Source organism: Ascaphus truei, chromosome 16 (genome assembly GCF_040206685.1).
Source record: "Ascaphus truei isolate aAscTru1 chromosome 16, aAscTru1.hap1, whole genome shotgun sequence".
NCBI classification, from domain to species: Eukaryota; Metazoa; Chordata; class Amphibia; order Anura; family Ascaphidae; genus Ascaphus; species Ascaphus truei.
In genome coordinates this window covers 41,105,904-41,123,735 of record NC_134498.1, presented here as the reverse complement: position 1 = coordinate 41,123,735, position 17,832 = coordinate 41,105,904, and the positions used below count along the sequence as shown (strand labels likewise).

At 43.6% G+C, this 17,832-nt stretch overlaps 1 long non-coding RNA gene across 2 annotated transcripts; it reads left to right on the top strand.

Moving 5' to 3' along the window:
* Positions 1–132: 132 nt before the first annotated feature.
* On the top strand, positions 133–10,242 carry LOC142467704 (uncharacterized). 2 transcript variants are annotated; one of them, XR_012788484.1, is made up of 3 exons: positions 133–213; positions 3,670–3,709; positions 9,524–10,242. It is a non-coding gene; the product is annotated as an uncharacterized LOC142467704 (long non-coding RNA). The 2 variants fall into 2 exon arrangements; XR_012788485.1 differs by having other exon boundaries at positions 141–213; positions 3,645–3,709.
* The last annotated feature ends 7,590 nt before the right edge of the window (positions 10,243–17,832 follow it).

Sequence of the window (17,832 nt, the reverse complement as noted above, 5' to 3'; positions counted from 1 at the left end):
GGCAGGGCTGTGACTGTATAACATGCTGTGCTGGGTCAAAATCAGCTGCATGTAGAGGGCTGAGGGGGTCACTGCAGTGTGACCACAACCCCAGGAATCCTTATCTAGAAGTCCCAAAAGTGTTTGTGTTATACACTGCACCAGGCAGGACTCCCGATCACCGCCTTTACACTTGCACCACCAGCAGTGTTCTCGCAAACTTTGAGTATCAAGGTACTTGGCACACAGCTTTATTAATTATTATTATTATTATTATTATTATTGTTATTATTATTTTTTTTGCGTAGGTCAGAAAATAGAAAAGTTTGTTAATCTAGTTTTTAACATTAGTAAAGTGATGAGTACACTAGACAGTGGGCTCAAAAAGAAATTCACTTAAATGCACACCACTAACAATTTTAAAATACTGTATAACTTTTAATAATACTAACTTAAAACCTATATTACCGATTGTGAGTGTAACAGTAAATAACAAGTCAATCAACTAATAGTAGAACGATATACACATAAATTCCTTTTGATACACTCAGATTTAATAATATTGTTTACTGAGAGAAGGATTTCTACTGATTATTTCACTTATTAGTATGGTTTCTAGTTGATCACTTCCTATCACCGCTCCCTTTTTTCCTAGTTTTTTTACACTAGCCACAAATTATTGGCCAGGGAATTTCACTGCAGACCTGAGGGAGTTTTGGAACATTAAAAAAAAAAAAAAAAGTCAATTTTTACTATGAAATGATTATACTTGTAACACGGTATTCAAGTATTGTATATTTTGTATTGTACTTTTTTAATAATATAATACGTTGAAAGCCCCAGTCACTCTTAGATGACACAAATATTTATTTTATTTAGTTATCTTTCCTAATTGCACCGTTCACACCTCCAGCACTTTTCAGTTTGAGATATTTGACGCAAGTATATTTGACGCAAGTTAATTATTGTGGAGCCCCTTAAATATGGTTGCCATTTTGAGTGTTCTAAAGATAGGGGTTTATGTACTAATTTTGGTGGGAAATTGACACACATTGCGTTGTTTTGGCGTTGCGTCTCTGCATCAACGCATCAAGCACTTTACTCCACGTGTTGTCCATGAGCCTGTTTCTTGGGTATTGGGAACAGGAGGAGTTAGGGAGGAGTTACATGATGTTAGATCAGGGATGCACAAGCTTGTTTGCCTGTTTTTGCCTTGTCTCCGGTGTTATATATATATATATATATATATATCTATATAGATATCTATATAGATATCTATATAAATATATATAGATATCTATATAGATATATATATATAGGCTATAGTTAAGTTATGGTGAGTAAAAAAAAGTGACAAAAACCCTCCACAGGAAAGCAAATATGCAAATACAACTGTATGCTCATCTGCATGTCTTAGGCAGGTCTGCAACCCCGCCTTTCCCCATTAGCACCCAGCAAAGTTGCATACCCAGTTAAAATCAACCCCACACTGATGACACCCATTAAGGTCGAAACAGCTGTCTGTGGGTGGTTTTCTGGGTATGCACCTTAACCCTGGCTGTGCTCAAAGCTGTGACCATGCAGCAAGCTTAAGCCTATAGGGAACCATGTTAAAAATAGTTTTAGAGGCAAAAAGTGACACTGTGTGCTCATTTGCATGTCATTTCCCAGAATCCCTTGCTGCAGTGGAAGTGCTGTATGCTGGGTGATAATGGGGAAAGGCGGGGTTGCAGACCTGCCTAAGACATGCAGATGAGCATACAGTTGTATTTGCATATATATATATATATATATATATATATATATATATATATATATATATATATGTAGCACCATGGTGGGATCCTATTTACTATATAAGGGGTTAAAACAAGTTAAAGAGTTAACTCCTAGTAATTGCCCTTTGATAGTATGTTGCACAGTGATCAGGCAGGTGTCTGCCACACCTTGTTCCAGAATATGCTGGAAGGGTCACCTGATCTAGGATGACCCAGCATAGGCTAAGCCTGCCCTCTTATGCCCAGAGACTGGGGCAGAATGGTCTTAAATAGCCAGGGATACCAACTCCACCCTGAGATCCCAGGAGGAACCAGAGGAGGGGGTCTCGCCTGTACATATGTATACAGTTTGTAGTAGGTAACTAGGGTAGAAGCCCTTTGTTATTTTCCAGACATGGAAATGTTACTATCCATTTTCGCAAGGGTGCGCAAACTGAGGGGTGCGAGATTTTCTAGGGCGGTCACGGCGGTTACACAGGCCCCACGCTTTTCCCCACGGCATTTAAATTAAATGTCGGGGATCGCGTGAGGCCTCTGTAACTTCCGTTACCTTGCTGCGGCAATGGGTCGCCATGGCAACGCGGCATCAAATGATGCCGTGGGGTCACGTGAGGTTGCCCGTGACACCGTTGCGTCATTTGACACCGGAGACAAGGTAAAGGGGGGGGGGGCAAAAAGGGGGGGGGAGTGCAGACAAGGGGGTGCACAGGGAAAAGTTTGCGCACCCCTGTATTATAGGGTCCCCCTATATCACCCTCAGGCATGTCCTACCCAAAAGAGGGGATGACAAGGCACGCCATCATAGGTTCTTTAGTAATAGGGCCTTCGAGTATCACACCATAGCTGCCAGAGGGATAGGTTCCCAGTTGCCCTCAAAAGATGGTAAACACTTAATCCATGTTAGGGGGATAGGGTGTGCAGCCTCAAACAAGAGGGCGCCCTGCCAGCAGGTCCCAGTGGGGTTGGGATGGGCCATTCGTATAGGCAAATGCATTGCAATTAAAGTGACAGACAAAGGAAGATTTGTGCCCCTTTGGGAATGCCGTCAGAGCAGTCCGAAGAAGAAGTTGTGCTGGACTGTTCCTAATAAAGTTTAAGAAAGGTTCCTGCTGCACTTTTAACTATTGCTCACCGCACCAGCCCTGCACGGATGCCAGCACCTGAGATAAAAGGTAACAAGAGCCCCTGAGCATCACTTACACTGTAACACAACATCTAACAGACATTGGGAGACTTTGGTGTGGCTCGTCTTCTGTATATATATATATATATTATAAATATATATATATATTTATTATCCGATTATGCGACCATTAGAGCAGGGGTGCGCAAACTTTTCCCCGTGCGCACCCCTGCCTGGTCTCCTCATCGTCTTGTGCTCCCCCCCTGCTCGGCCCCCGTCGTCAAATGACGTGCAGGGTCATGTGACGACACATTGCCATGGTAATGTGACATCACGTGACCACGCGGCGTCATTTGATGCCGGGTTACCATGACGACGCGTCACTGGAAGGAAAGGTAAGTGTGTTATAGAGGCCTCGCGCAGTCCCCCGGCATTTAATTTAAATGCCTGTCGGGAGAGCGCGGAACCTCCATAACTGCCACGGCCCCCTCACCCTAGAAAATCTAGCGCCCCCCTCCCGGGTGTTAGTTTGCGCACCCCTGCATTAGAGAACGCAAAAAGACAGAAAACTAACTAGTGACGTAGGCGGGATTGCATGCTGCTATTGTGCTGGTTTTTTTTTTTTTTTTTTTTAATAAGAAACGGTTCAGGCAAACTTTTGTGGGTTTGCAAAGAAATAGAAAAGTTTGTCCGAAAGTTTGCGCGCTGAACTTTGACGCATTCTCCCCGAATCACTATTCTAACATCACAATCCATTGCAACAGCAATCCTTCCTTCTCATCTTTTCAGGTATCGTCACCTAACTGATCACTAAGACAAGCATTTGTAAGTATGTATATCTTTATTTATATAGCGCCGTCCACCTACATAGCGCAGTAATACACAGGACATAATAATATAACACATAATGGGAATAAGCGCTTCAGACATAAAAGTAACAAAAGGAAAAGGGAGGCCCTGCCCCGAAGAGCTTACAATCTAATAGAATACCCCCCCCCCTCCCAAACAGTTTTATAGTAACACCACATTCCACAGATCTCTATCATCTGATGTATCAGCTCTCTTCTGCATGTCTTATCTCTCCCGTCAATGCTGCAGGGGACAGGAGAACATTTCTGGGCCACATGCTGACTGACCCTGCAGCTGAGCAGGGTGTACATCCTGCTGTCTCTGTGCCAAACTCACTATGAACACTGCTGCTGAACAGAGTCATTAACAGTTGACTTTACAATCTGACATACTGTATTTTCCCAGCTCCCATGTCCTGTACTGATTACCTTGTTTTATGACTCAGATGCTGTTTCTCAGTGGTCCCCTTTAAGGAAATCTGCATTATATTTAGTGACCGATACATAAATGTATTCTAGAGCACAAACACGCCACACTATGGGGCAGATACATTTATTAATACAGTTAAAAGCAAAGTAACTTGTCTCGCTCAAAAAAGTAAGGTGCTTGCACTCATGCACAAGGATGTGGCATTCAGGGGGGTGGAGTAGACGCTCTTTCAATAGGCAAATTTCTCCATGATTCTGTCTCTACCTTCTCCACCTCTGAAAACGCTCCTGATGCCGCTACTAGCTGTCGCACACTCACTTCAGGGTTTTTGGTGATGATGTTACACATTTTTTTGTGTATGGACTATTTGTAACATCATTCAGTCCTCCAGTCCAGTGTGCATAGTAGGCTATCTTTTACTATTTCTTCTGAGTCCCTCTCTGGCAGCGAAGGGGTTTAAAGCAGCAGTCCAAGCTGCCATTTTTTTTTTTTAATTCGTTTTTTTTCCCCTTTAATACTGTATGTGCATCAACACAATCCACATAATGATAAGGAATTAGCTAAGTTGCCGATTGATCCATTCTCCTGTGAATTCGGCTCGGGGGGTTCACTAAATGGCCGTCAGTGCAGCAGAAGAGGACCAAAGATGCAAAGTTTTGTGGGGAAGATCATGTGACCAGGCATTCACTAGATACAATTGGTGCACTGCTGGAGAGGGGGCAGGGCTCAAATGGGGTGTGCCAGAGTCTGTTTCAGAAGAGGAAGGGAATGTGACTTTGTAAATGGTTTCTGTAGAAACAAAAAATGTTTGTTAGATTATAATACATTAAAAATGTAATTCCCACGTAGAATATTGCTTGGTCTGCATCTTTAAGGCATATTTAAGTGGGCAATAAGGTATCTAAAGACTTGACATTGCTTATTATATATGACCCTTTTTTCTCTTACTAAGCTATATAAACAAAAAATGCTTGTTACATTATAATACATTAAAAAAGTAATTCAGAGTATTTTCTCATAGTACAGAACTGATTTATTTAAAAAAAAAAAAAACCCATGTAGGATAATGCTTGGTTTACAGCTTTAAAGGCAGCATTGGAACTTTATGCAAGTTATTGTAAACAATGAAATAGACTTTACGTTACCTGATAAAAATATATACTACTTTATCTTGGGTATCAACTGACTATGCAAAAATAAGACTTTGTTAAATACAACTAGGTTATGGAATCCCATTTTTACTTATCCATTACATGGTGACTGCAACACCTCCTTTAACTCGCTTACCAAATGAATATGAGAATGAAAGTGAGGCTTTCCTGGGTATGTCTATCAACAAATTCTGTTTCTCAATTTCTCATGCCAGTACTGTTTCCCTGGTCACTTCTTTTAACCCTTCGCTGTTGCAGTGAAGTGTTCATAGTGAGTGAGTATACACAGTTCATATATCCATGCTGACACCTTCACCTGTATCCAGGTGCAGTTTGCAACTTACCTTTAAAGGAGCAATTTACGCTGTATTTTTATTATAATTTTTTTAACATAGGATTAAAGCAGGGGGTCTCAGGAGCTGAATCCCATTCATTTTTATGTCCAGGGACCACTGCTTCCCCAGATACAGAGCTCCAAAGGGGGTGACGGTCTCTCTGCAAGATTTAAAGTTCCCGCATCACTTGGGTCAATAGGAAGCCACACCTGAAGATGTTATGGCTTCCTATTAGCACACAGGGCCAGGCCTTAAGGCAAGGCGGCCACCTTCACGGGGCCCACAGACCCTCCTCTCCCTCCTCCTGTCGGCGCCAGGACCCAACTTCCATCCAACTGATGGGGGGAACTGGAGGAAGAACCGCCCCACCTCCTTCAGCTCCCTCCGCTGGTTGGGTGGAAGTTGGATTGCGGCGCCGACAAGAGCAGGGAGAGGAGGGAGCGCAGGACCAGCAGGACCGCTTCTCACCGAGAGGTATGTGTGGTTTTCTTTGTTAGAGGGGTCTTACCTTTTCCGGAGCGAGGCATCTCCTGTAGTGTCGCTTTGCCATGGTGATCGACGTCAAATGACGCAGCGACGTCGTGTGATGACGCGTCACATGTCACTGTGATGACATGATGCCGCAATGCTGCAGGTGGAGGGCCGCTTGTCAAGGTAAGTCCCCTTAACTTTTTATACATGTGCCGCCTGGGGCCCCGCAAAGCCTAATTCCGCCCCTGGCACCCGAGCGGGAGCTTTGAAACCACGCCATTACATAAACCCTGCTAACAGAGCGTCTACCGACACCCCCTAAAGAGGTAAGTATCTCCGGAAGTAGGGGGTCCCCAGAGATGAATAATGGGGTTCAGCTCCAGAGATCTGCTTCCATCCTGCTAAAATAATTTGCAACAAATGCACCAGCTTGGATCGCCTCTGTGCCAGCTCAATTTGCTTTTATATTTAAATGTAAAGAATAAATCTAATTCACTGACCTGAGGAATTGATTTCTTTTTTAGACCTTACGACACATCGATGTGTATGTGGCATAAATGCCATTGACTTCTATGTAACTTGATGAACTAGTATGAATGAAGTTGGCAGATAATTTTATGGCATGAAAGCAAACAGCAATTGTTAATAACCTGCTATTTGGCACAGGAGACGTGAGATGGCAATGTCTGTTTCTTGCTGTGCTGACAAAAATGTATAAGACAAAGGGTAATGCTGCTTATATTAATTAATTAATGTGATAGTGTGATGACAGCTTAGGCCAGAGGTGGCCAAATCCAGTCCTCTAGGGTCACCAACGGGTCAGGTTTTAAGGATATCCCTGCTTCAGCACAGGTGGCTCAGTCAACGACTGCCACTGTGCTGAAGCAGGGAAAGATTGAGCCACCTGTGCTGTAGCAGGGATATCCTTAAAACCTGACCTGTTAGTGGCCCTTGAGGACTGGAGTTGGCCACCCCTGGCTTATGCAATCTTTAAGTTAGATACAAAAAAAGCATACAGCATGGACAGGACTACTGAACAATTTAGTAACACACTGTATCTGATCTCATATTATCTTTCTATAATATAGGTTGAGTGCCAATCCAGCATGGAAACCTTGGGCACCATGGTGTCATTATGAAAGCATTACTTGACTTTCTTTTAAAATAATTGCTATCAATATTTGGTGGACAGGAAAACCAACACCATTGCTTATTTTTATACTGCAACACAAATACTGGCACAATCACTTTAGAATATTGAATGTTGTACAGGCTAATTAAAGTTATTTCAGCAACTCTGCCCGGAAGCCAAATCATGACTTCAGCTTTTATATTAAATGGGGCTCTCACCATTCGCTCTCGGGTATTGTGTGTGGATATAAGAGATAATTCCAGTTTTCTGGTTTTTATTTTATTTATTTATTTTAAATGTTGTTTACTTAATTTTAAAAATATATTTTTTTCCATAAGCAAAAAATCTGTATTTTCCGGTGTTGAAATAATATAACAACAGTATGATTCTATCATTCACCCAGTAGCCCAAGCACGCTGCTTAGGGGTCACACTCAACTCCTCTCTCTCACATTCTCCTCTCGCATTCAGTAGGTAGCTAAAACCTGTCGTTTTTTCCTGTGCAGTATTACAAAGATACGCCCTTTTCTCTGTTGCTCGACTGCAAAAACTCTGATACAGCCCCTCATTCTCTCCTGTCTTGACTACTGTAACCTGCTGCTCTCTGGCCTTCCTGCCTCAAACCTGTCTCCCCTACAATCTATCCTAAATGCTGCTGACAGAATCACTCAACGCTTTCCGAAATCTGTCTCAGCATCTCCCCTGCTGAAATTCCTCTCCTGGCTTCCTATCAAATCTTGTATCACACACTCAATTCTCTTGCTCACTTTTAAAGTGTTACACTCTTCCGCTCCTCCTTACATCTCAGCCCTAATTTCTCGCTATACACCATCCCGACTCTTGCATTCTGCTCAAGGATGTCTTCTGTCTACCCCCTTTTGTGTCTATAGCCCTCTCCCACCTTAAACCTTTCTCACTGACTGCCCCACACCTCTTGAATGCTCTTCCCCTCAATATCTGAAAAGCACCCTCTCTATCAACCTTTAAGACCACACTCAAAACACACCTGCTTAAGGTAGCATATGAGTAGTCTTTCCTACCAACCAATTAGATTGTAAGCTTTTCGGAGCAGGGACTCCTTTTCCTAAATGTTACTTTTATGTCTGAAGCAATTCTCCCCATTATGTGTTATTTATATTATTTGTTATCTATATGATTGGCACGTGTATTATTGCTGTGAAGCACTATGTACTTTAATGGCACTGTATAAATAAATAAATAAAGACATACATACATACATACATACATACATACATACATACATACATACATACATACATACATACATACATACATACAGTGGTCGACAAATCACCAAAAAATCTACTCGCCGAACAAAAAAATCTACTCGCCACCTAGTACCACACGTGTGCTGCTTGGACCAATAGGAGCTCGCCACGATGTTAAATCCACTCGCCCGGGGCGTGCAAATGTATAGGTTTGTCGAACACTGCATACATACATACATAGATACATACATACAGTACATACATTCTGTGTTTTAACTTTTTTTCATTTTTTGGGATCCGTGTGCCGGGCGCAGGGAGATCTGTGTGCTGGGAACAGGGGATCTGTGTGCCCGGGGCAGGAGGATCTGTGTGCCAGGGGCAGGGGAATCTGTGTGCTGGGGGCAGGGGAATCTGTGTGCCAGGGGCAGGGGAATCTGTGTGCGGGGGCAGGGGAATCTGTGTGCCGGGGGCAGGGGAATCTGTCTCGGGGCAGGGAAATCTGTCTCGGGGCAGGGAAATCTGTCTCGAGGGCAGGGGAATCTGTGTGCCGGGGGCAGGGGAATCTGTGTGCCGGGGGCAGGGGGATCTGTTTGCTGGGGACAGACAGGGAGATCTGACTGCTGGGAGCAGGGGATCAGTGTGCTGGGGGCAGGGGGGTCTGAGTGCTGGGTGCAGGGAGATCTGAGTGCTGGGGATCTGTGTGGAGAGAGCAGTGGTTGTAGTACCTGGTTGCGTCACTCCTCCCGTTGGCTGCCCAGTGCTGCTGCCTCTTTCCGCGCCTGTGTAGCCATATTCACATGGCACGGGAAGCGCATCATGTGAGGTCACTCGCCCAATGAAACCGTTGGCGGCTAAATTCAATTCTTCATTTTCCGGTCTTTATCGTTTTTTTTACCAAAAAAGCCCAATGATCGGTCAGTTGTGTTTTATTGGGGGCGCGGGGGGTGGGGGGGGTTCGGTTAAAAACCATATACCAAAATCCCTAGAGATAATGCATTTGAGCTCATTATTTAAACTGATCTGACCTTTCACGTTTCCTCCCTTCCAGAGACGAGACTAATCAGTGGTGATAGGACACTGGAGGAGAAGGAAGAGATCATGAGGGTGGCACATCAGACAAGAGAAGCCTTCACTATAGATATAGCGCTGAGCTATAGAATGTTCTTCTCCTTCAAGGACAATAATATGTTCTTCTTATTAAGAAGATCTATCGGTTCCACTCAAATTGGTTATTTACTAAAGTGTAGTACAGAAGCTCGTACTGCTCAATATTAGTTATTCAAACAAATAGTAAATTACTCCCCTGATTTTTCTAACTGATCTCTGAGAACTAAATATATATTTTTTTATCTTAAGTGCCTCTCATATCCATCTCATGATATGTTCTGCATACTTCCACAGGTCTTCTCCAACTTTAGGCTCTAAGATAATGATCTCATTGTGCTTGAGGCACAGGGAGATAAAGTGACTTGATCAAGGTCACAAGGAGCTGACACTGGGAATTGAACAAAGGTCTTGGTATTCAAACTCAGTGCCATGGTTTACAGAGTCAGTGTCTTTACTCACTGAGCCGCTTCTTCTGCCATTAATGCAGAATGAATTAACAAAAGGAAGAACAATATAAATAAAGTGAAGATATTGATGGCTACAGAAGAGAATATCAATAGACTGATCGATGAGGAACATTTGCAGCATAAGTAAAACACCAAAAAATATTTGTAACATTTAAATGAAGATAAATGTGTTCAGCATATAAAGTATACGCAACCGTTCCCATTTTTGCCTTTGTTGCAATAATAAAAGGGGAAATTAAATACTCTGTGTTCATGTTGATTTTATCTGTGAGTGCTTAGTCTGTTAACATGCATCAGAAACACCGACACGTATGTAAAATTCACATGTAAAACGTTTTCATGTATTCCGTTCTTTGCGGATTTCTTTGATATTTCATAAAAAAAAAAAAAAAAACAAGGATAAATATATAATTGTACCAAAAATAGACTGGCAAAGGGTCCCTGCAAACCTCGCAAGTTACTGCCATTTCAATTCTGCCGAGACTAATTACATGTAAACGAGATGCACATACATATATTACATGAGTCATCTATCACCTTCTCCTGGTTACCGTACTGCACCCGATGTACACAGAAACATTATTAATAGGTTTTAATGGAAATGTTTTCTTTAATAAATCTGGTATAGATTTTGCTCTGTTGTATCTAGGACACTTTGACAAACGCTGCCCTTTATGTTTAATGCTATGGGGTGGTGGGGGAGGGTATTTATTACCCATATTAGGTCAAAACTGGAGCAAATAAAAAATTACTATATTTATGAAAGGAAGCTCTTGTCTTTGTTAAATCTAATGCTTCCTTTTTGTAACTGGAAGATGATATTATCCATATCCCCATTGGGTTGTTGTCCGTGCCTATGAGACATGATGTCGCCAATTGAATTCTTAAAGGCAAGGTCCTTAGTTGGTAAGAAGAAGGAAAGTCCATTTTCAATAAATTAGAAGTTCATGTTATCTTCGGTTTATTTTTTTTACCTTGACTTTTTTACCCTGATTTATTTAGCCCAAAAATTCAGCAGGAAGTAAAACATTGTTATTAAATATAATAAGGCTGAGTGAGTTTAGATTGCCCGAATCTGAGCCCCCCTCAACTTCTGACTCAAATTTCCATTCTCGGTGCAAAATGAAACAAAACCATGTTTGCGATTCATGCTGGGGCTCAGGAGGGATCACTGCAAGAATGCTTCTCCCTTAAAAGCTACTCATTCCTTCTCTTGTCACCATTTTGAGACAGCAGAAGACAGGGGGGGAAAGGGGAGTGGAGGGGGGGAAAGGGGAGTGGAAGGGGGGAAAGGGGAGTGGAGGGGGGGAAAGGGGAGTGGAGGGGGGGAAAGGGGAGTGGAGGGGGGAAAGGGGAGTGGAGGGGGGAAAGGGGAGTGGAGGGGGGGAAGGGGAGTGGGGGGAAAGGGGAGTGGAGGGGGGGAAAGGGGAGTGGAGGGGGGAAAGGGGAGTGGAGGGGGGAAAGGGGAGTGGAGGGGGGGAAGGGGAGTGAAGGGGAGGGGGGAAGGGGAGTGGAGAGGGGGAAGGGGAGTGGAGGGGGGGAAAGGGGAGTGTTGGGGGGAAAGGGGAGTGGGGGGGGAAAGGGGAGTGGGGGGGAAAGGGGAGGGGGGGAATGGGTGTGGGGGGGGAAGGGGAGTGGGGAGGGGGGAAAGGGGAGTGGGGGGGGAAAGGGGAGGGGGGGAAAGGAGAGTGGGGGGGAAGGGGAGGGGGGAAAGGGGAGTGGGGGGGGAAAGGGGAGTGGGGGGGGAGTGGGGGGGGAAAAGGGGAGTGGGGGGGAAAGGGGAGTGGGGGGGAAAGGGGAGTGGGACGGGAGTGGGGGGGGGGAAAGGGGAGTGGGGGGGAAAGGGGAGTGGGGGGGGAAAGGGGAGTGGGGGGGGAGTGGGGGGGAAAGGGGAGTGGGGGGGGAAAGGGGAGTGGGGTGGAGTGGGGGGGGAAAGGGGAGTGGGGGGGGAGTGGGGGGAAGGGGGGAAAGGGGAGTGGGGGGGACAGGGGGGAAAGGGGAGTGGGGGGGAAAGGGGGGAAAGGGGAGTGGGGGGTGCGAAAGGGGGGGTGAAAGGAGAGTGGGGGGTGGGAAAGGGGGGGAGTGGGAAAGGGGGGGAGTGGGGGGTGGGAAATGGGGGGTGAAAGGGGAGTGGGGGTGAAAGGGTAGTGGGGGGGAAGGGGAGTAGGGGGTTGGAAAGGGTAGTGGGGGGTGGGAAAGGGGGGGGAAAGGGGGAGGAGGAAAGGGGAGTGGGGGGGTGGAGAGCAGGGGGCATACTGTATGTATTGTCATAATTTATGTATCCGCTTGCCCCCCCCCCATCCGGTTGTCCATTCCACCGCTGGCTCGGTGGCTGGCCGCTCCCCCTTCTTGGTTCCCCGTGACTCGGGGCTCGCTCTTCCCCCCCGTTCCCCGATGGCTCTGGGCTCGCTCTTCGCCCCCTTTCCCAGTGGCTCGGAGCTCGCTCTTCGCTCCCCCCCCCCGTTATCCGATGGCTCGGGGCTCACTCTTCACCCCCCCCGTTCCCCGATGGCTCGGGGCTCACTCTTCGCCCCCCCCCCCCCCCGTTCCCCGATGGCTCGGGGCTCGCTCTTCGCCCCCCCGTTCCCCGATGGCTCGCTCTTTGCCCCCCCCCCTGTTCCCTGATGCTCGCTCTTTGCCCCGTTCCCCGTGGCTCGACCGCTTGGTCCCCCGATGGGTCGTCTGGCCGACGGAGGCGCGTGCAGGCGGCGGCAGGAAGCGCCATGTGTGGGCCTGGGTCCTGGCCTGTGGCGCGAGGTTGCGCGCCTGAAATAGGTGAGTTACTGGTGCCATAAGTTGAGGCGGGATGCGCATTGGTGTGAGGCAGCATTTTGTACTGACTTACCTGGGCGGGAGGTGGCGGCTGGTGTGTGTGTGTGAGAGTGTGAGTGTGACCTTTGGCCCGTCACTCCACCTCAGGCCAATGAGAGGTGTGTGGGGGTGGGCGGGCCAAGGGAGCCATCTCATTGGCCTGAGGCAGAGTGACGGGCCAAAGGTCCAATGCGATTGCCCCTAGGGACAGGACAGACAGACAAACACACATACGACGGTTTGAGAAATATATATATATAGATACCAGACCATCAGTTATAGTTGGGTTAACATCATTGTTATATATGTTGGGTATAAAGGTTGGCATACAGATATCATCATCTGACCATTCTCTATTCTCTCCCAGTATACCCATCAATCAGTTCCAGTTGGGTTAACACCCTTAAGTTTCTTGTGTTGGGTATATAGGTTGGTGATGAAATACCGCTATCTGAACTGTATCTACTCTTTCCTAGTATACTAATCGATAAATTCAATTTGGGATAACACACCTAGGTTACCTGTCTCTACTCTCAACTAGTACTGTATACTGTTCCAGTTGGGTTAATACGGTTAGGTTAGCTGTGTTGGGCATATATGTTGACATTGTGTCTACTCTCTTTTAGTATACTAGTCAATCAGTTCCAGTTGAATCAACACTGTTACGTTACCTGTGTTGTTAATGGGTATATAGATTGGCATAGTGATACTGCCATCTTACCTGTCTCTATTCTCTATTAGTATACCAATCAATCAGTTGCAGGTAGATTAACACTGTTGAGTCATTTGTGTTGGGTATATAGGTTGGTATAGAGATAACATCATCTGACCTGTGTCTACTCTTTCCTAGTATACCAATAAATCAGATCCAGGAGTGTTAACCCCCTTCCATTACCTGTGTTGGCACTAGTTACTCATAACTTGGGGTGACCCCTTATTCGTCCAGCATTGTTTACTCTTTGTTACATTTCTAAAGTTTGATTGTCAACTCAAAGTATAATTTTGTGTATTTTGGAGTCTTGGACAGACATCCTGTCTAAGGCAGAGTCAGACCCTTTCCTATATCATCAGAATTTGTAATAAGGTGATGATCGGGCCGTGCACGACCAGGAAGATGACCACGGTGCTATCTAAAAGAAGTAGGAATTCCACATTGGCACCAGTATTTTCTTTTTTTTTAGTATTTAAAATTTTATGTTATATTATTTTAGTTGATTATTTTTATGATTTTATACTTATTTTAAGCGTTTTTTATGCACCATGATGTTATTTTTTTGCATTTTATGTTTTTTTCCTGCCATTTGTTACCAATTCAAAAACCAAAACCAATTGAGCTCTACCAAAACAGGAAAAATAAGGATATTAAGATGTAGTTTTTATGCGTTTTTACAGATCTTATGCTGATCTTTTCAACCAAAAATAAATCCACCTCAAACTTTTTTTAACAAGAACTTCTTAGAATAGAGCACAATTTGCAGATGAAATTATGTTTTAAAATGCTAACAAAATTCTGTCTGCCTAAAAGAAAACTTCTCTTTTCCAATCTTCTGTTGCAATGTGTCCATTGAAGAGTAAGATAAAAATGACTGCAGTGAATAGATAACAGGCCTAGTGCTTGACTGCTCGTGTTCATTTTGGCTTATTGGTATTACTGCTCCCTTTGGGCCTTAGGCTTGATATTCACCGTCCTGTTCCAGGCATGTTTTTGTCAGAAATGGCCTCCGAAATTGGATTGGAACATTAGAAGCTTTGCTCGGATGGGTACAAATGTGTGTTCAAGAACAAACACTTCATATACAGAGAAATAATAAAGGGGTCCCCTGGTCTGTGAGATAAAATAAGTGGCATGATAAAATAAAGCAAAGTCTTGCTGTGCATGGTTGAATAATTGGAAGAACATTGAATTAGTGCCCGAAGAGCTTACAATTTAAGATTGGTAGATGATGTGTAGGGAGGTAAAACATCTAGCCACAGTGTTGCCGGCAAATAAATAACCCCCACCGTACAAGTAAATTCCGGCTGCATAACACTGCCTTCTCCTGCTTGGTTGCAGAGAAGACTACTTCTGACTTATTAGTAAAGCTGCTCTATGGCACGTTCATGGTGTTAATCTTTTTGGGGATCCTTGCCCATTCACTGTATTATCCAAATGCTAGTGACGTCGTTTTGATCCTCAATAGAAGGACAAAGATGGCCACAAAGGACTTCCTTCAAAAAATATAATTTATTGGGCCTTAGACCAACGTTTCTGCTGCTCACAGGCAGTCTTCCTCCAGGCAGTGACGCCCAACAGACGAAGTCTCCCTTATGCATGTATTCAGTGTGTGGGAATATATAAATCTTCCACAATGACTAGAATGATGGCAGATGGCATGGATTAGTATGTAAATTAAGTAGTATGTGGTGATGTGCCATTCATTTTGAAGTTACATATCATTTACATCCATTTTGTGTGCACAAGCTAAATAGGACTAATACATCTACTAATAAAAATGTGCATTAAGATTAATAGCATGAAAGTTGATGCTATTAAGTGAATATGCTGGCTAATAAAAATCTCTTTGATGTCAATAGAATACTTTTCTTTCGCCAGTTTTGTATACAGTTTAACAATCCTAAAATGTTTATTTCATCTGCATACACTGACAGAATAAGATTAATACAGAAGGTTATTGGTTCTAGTTTGATTAAGTACATATCCGATGTGCATATATGCACTTGATACACCTAGTATAAGCCAAGTTTGTTGCAATGATTAGGTTTTCTCATGGTACATGTTTATACATATATTAATTTTAGTGAGTTATGCAATAATTATCTGAAAAAAACTCAGCAAAGTGTTGTCTTTGTTCTTTTATTTAACATTTTCAGAATGTACTTCATTGAGTTTTAGCTTTGCATATTTCTTGGCAAGTGATGAGATTAAGATGACTGCGTTACCAGCATCAGATAGTATTTGTTTGTGATCGTGCTTTACACATTCATGATTTAGTGGCCCACCCAGAAACCCCCCACATAGAAATGAAAATTACCCAGATCAAAATAATCATTCTGTATGCTGAAACGGTCAAATCTGAACCCATGGAAATATGAAATAGAATCCCACAGATATATACAATATATATCATTTACTCTGAACATCTCGAATAAAAATATAAAGCTATGTCGGTCTAGGACATTTGGTCATGGATGTTTTGCCACGACCAAGTCGCTTCCGCCGTTTATCCGCCACTCGCCTTGTTGCAGGGACATTTCTAGGCTGGCCAATTTCGCCGCCAAGGTAAGCCCCTAAATGTACTCCTTGCCCTAAAAACCCCCCATAATCTTAAGCCCGAATACTAACGCTATCCCCTACCCTAAAAACCTTAACCCAGGGGTTCTCAACTCCAGTCCTCAAGCCCCCCAACAGGTCAGGTTTTCAGGATATCCCTGCTTCAGCACAGGTGGCATAATCAACATTGAAGTATAAAGTAAAAAGTCAGAAAATACAATAATACTCTTCTACATATCTTGATGCAAAATGTTATGTCAGATGGCTTGAACCACCTGTGTTGAAGCAGGGATTAATAATTGAGCCACCTATGCTGAAGCAGGGATATCCTGAAAATCTGACCTGTTGGGGGGGGGGGGGGGTGGAGTCTTTAGAACCGGAGTTGAGAACCCCTACCTTAACACCTTACCATAAAAACCCATACACTAATTCCCTACCCTAAAAACCTAAGCCCTTACTCTAAACCCCTATCCCTCTACCCTAACCGCTAAAACTCCTTAAGTTAAGTTACCTTGTTGACGAAGTGGCCGGTGGCGGAGTGTCCAGCCACGGAGCGATTGCAGCGAAGGGTCCCTCGGCATCCAAATACCAGCACCGACATGGTGGCGGCAAAACGCCCGTGACCAATTGTCCGATTCCGAAGCCAAGTGTTTTCCTCGATCAGAAAAGGTTTTACAGTAGGTCAATATTTTGGCACATCAATGTATCAATACTGTAAGCATTAATCAACCATTAATTCCCAAAATAAACATTAGTCATTGGAACAGACAAATATTATGTGAGGTCTTCAATTGCTATGTCTAAGAATAAACAAAATCATCAGCTAATTTCCCCAATCTACAAGTTAGCTTTCCAATTAAATCTACTTAATTATGTCTCAGCGGTACTGAACTTTTGATTTTCTAGCTGCAATCCATCAAAATTAATATTTGTCATAACATGAGTGATATAACATTTGACATTATTGCTGGTGTTTTTGTAATCATAAAATAACACTTAACTGCTCTTTAAGTGAATTAACACATTGAACTGAAGACTTCTTTTGAGCAATATTACCAGTAGAAAAAAAAAAAAAGATTAAATTGTAGAGACGAAAGAAATCGGTTCTAGGTTAATAAAGTAGAAAAAGTTTGAATTATTGTTTGTGCAACAATAGCTGCACAGAATCAGGCTTTTGGGTAAAATGAATAATACCGTGATGTAACCGTGGTGGTTTATTGGATTAATAACTGGTGGGGGTAAGGGGAAGTATCCTACAAAATTCTATTTGCAGAGCTGGAATGAATATATTTATTGGTGTTGCTTTAAATTATATATGATACGGGGGAAGATGGCTAAGGATGTACAGCTTAGCAGGGTTTACCCTATAATTATATTGTGAAATTTTGCAGAACCCCAACCCTCTCTAATAGCGCATCTGAGATCAGATACATTGTAAGGAACCCCAACCCTCTCTGATAGCGCGTCTGAGATCAGATGCATTGTAAGGAACACCGACCCTCTCTAATAGTGCGTTTGGGATCAAATGCATTGTAAATTCTTCTGGATTTGGTATAATTTTCAAATGACCTGAAAATATCAGGGAACATTTTAGGGATGCTCCAGGGAACCCAAAGTTTCTTAAAAAACCCTGTTGAAAAACGTTGATGTATAAAGTCACAAGTCAGAAAATTGAGTAACACTCTTCTACATATCTTGATG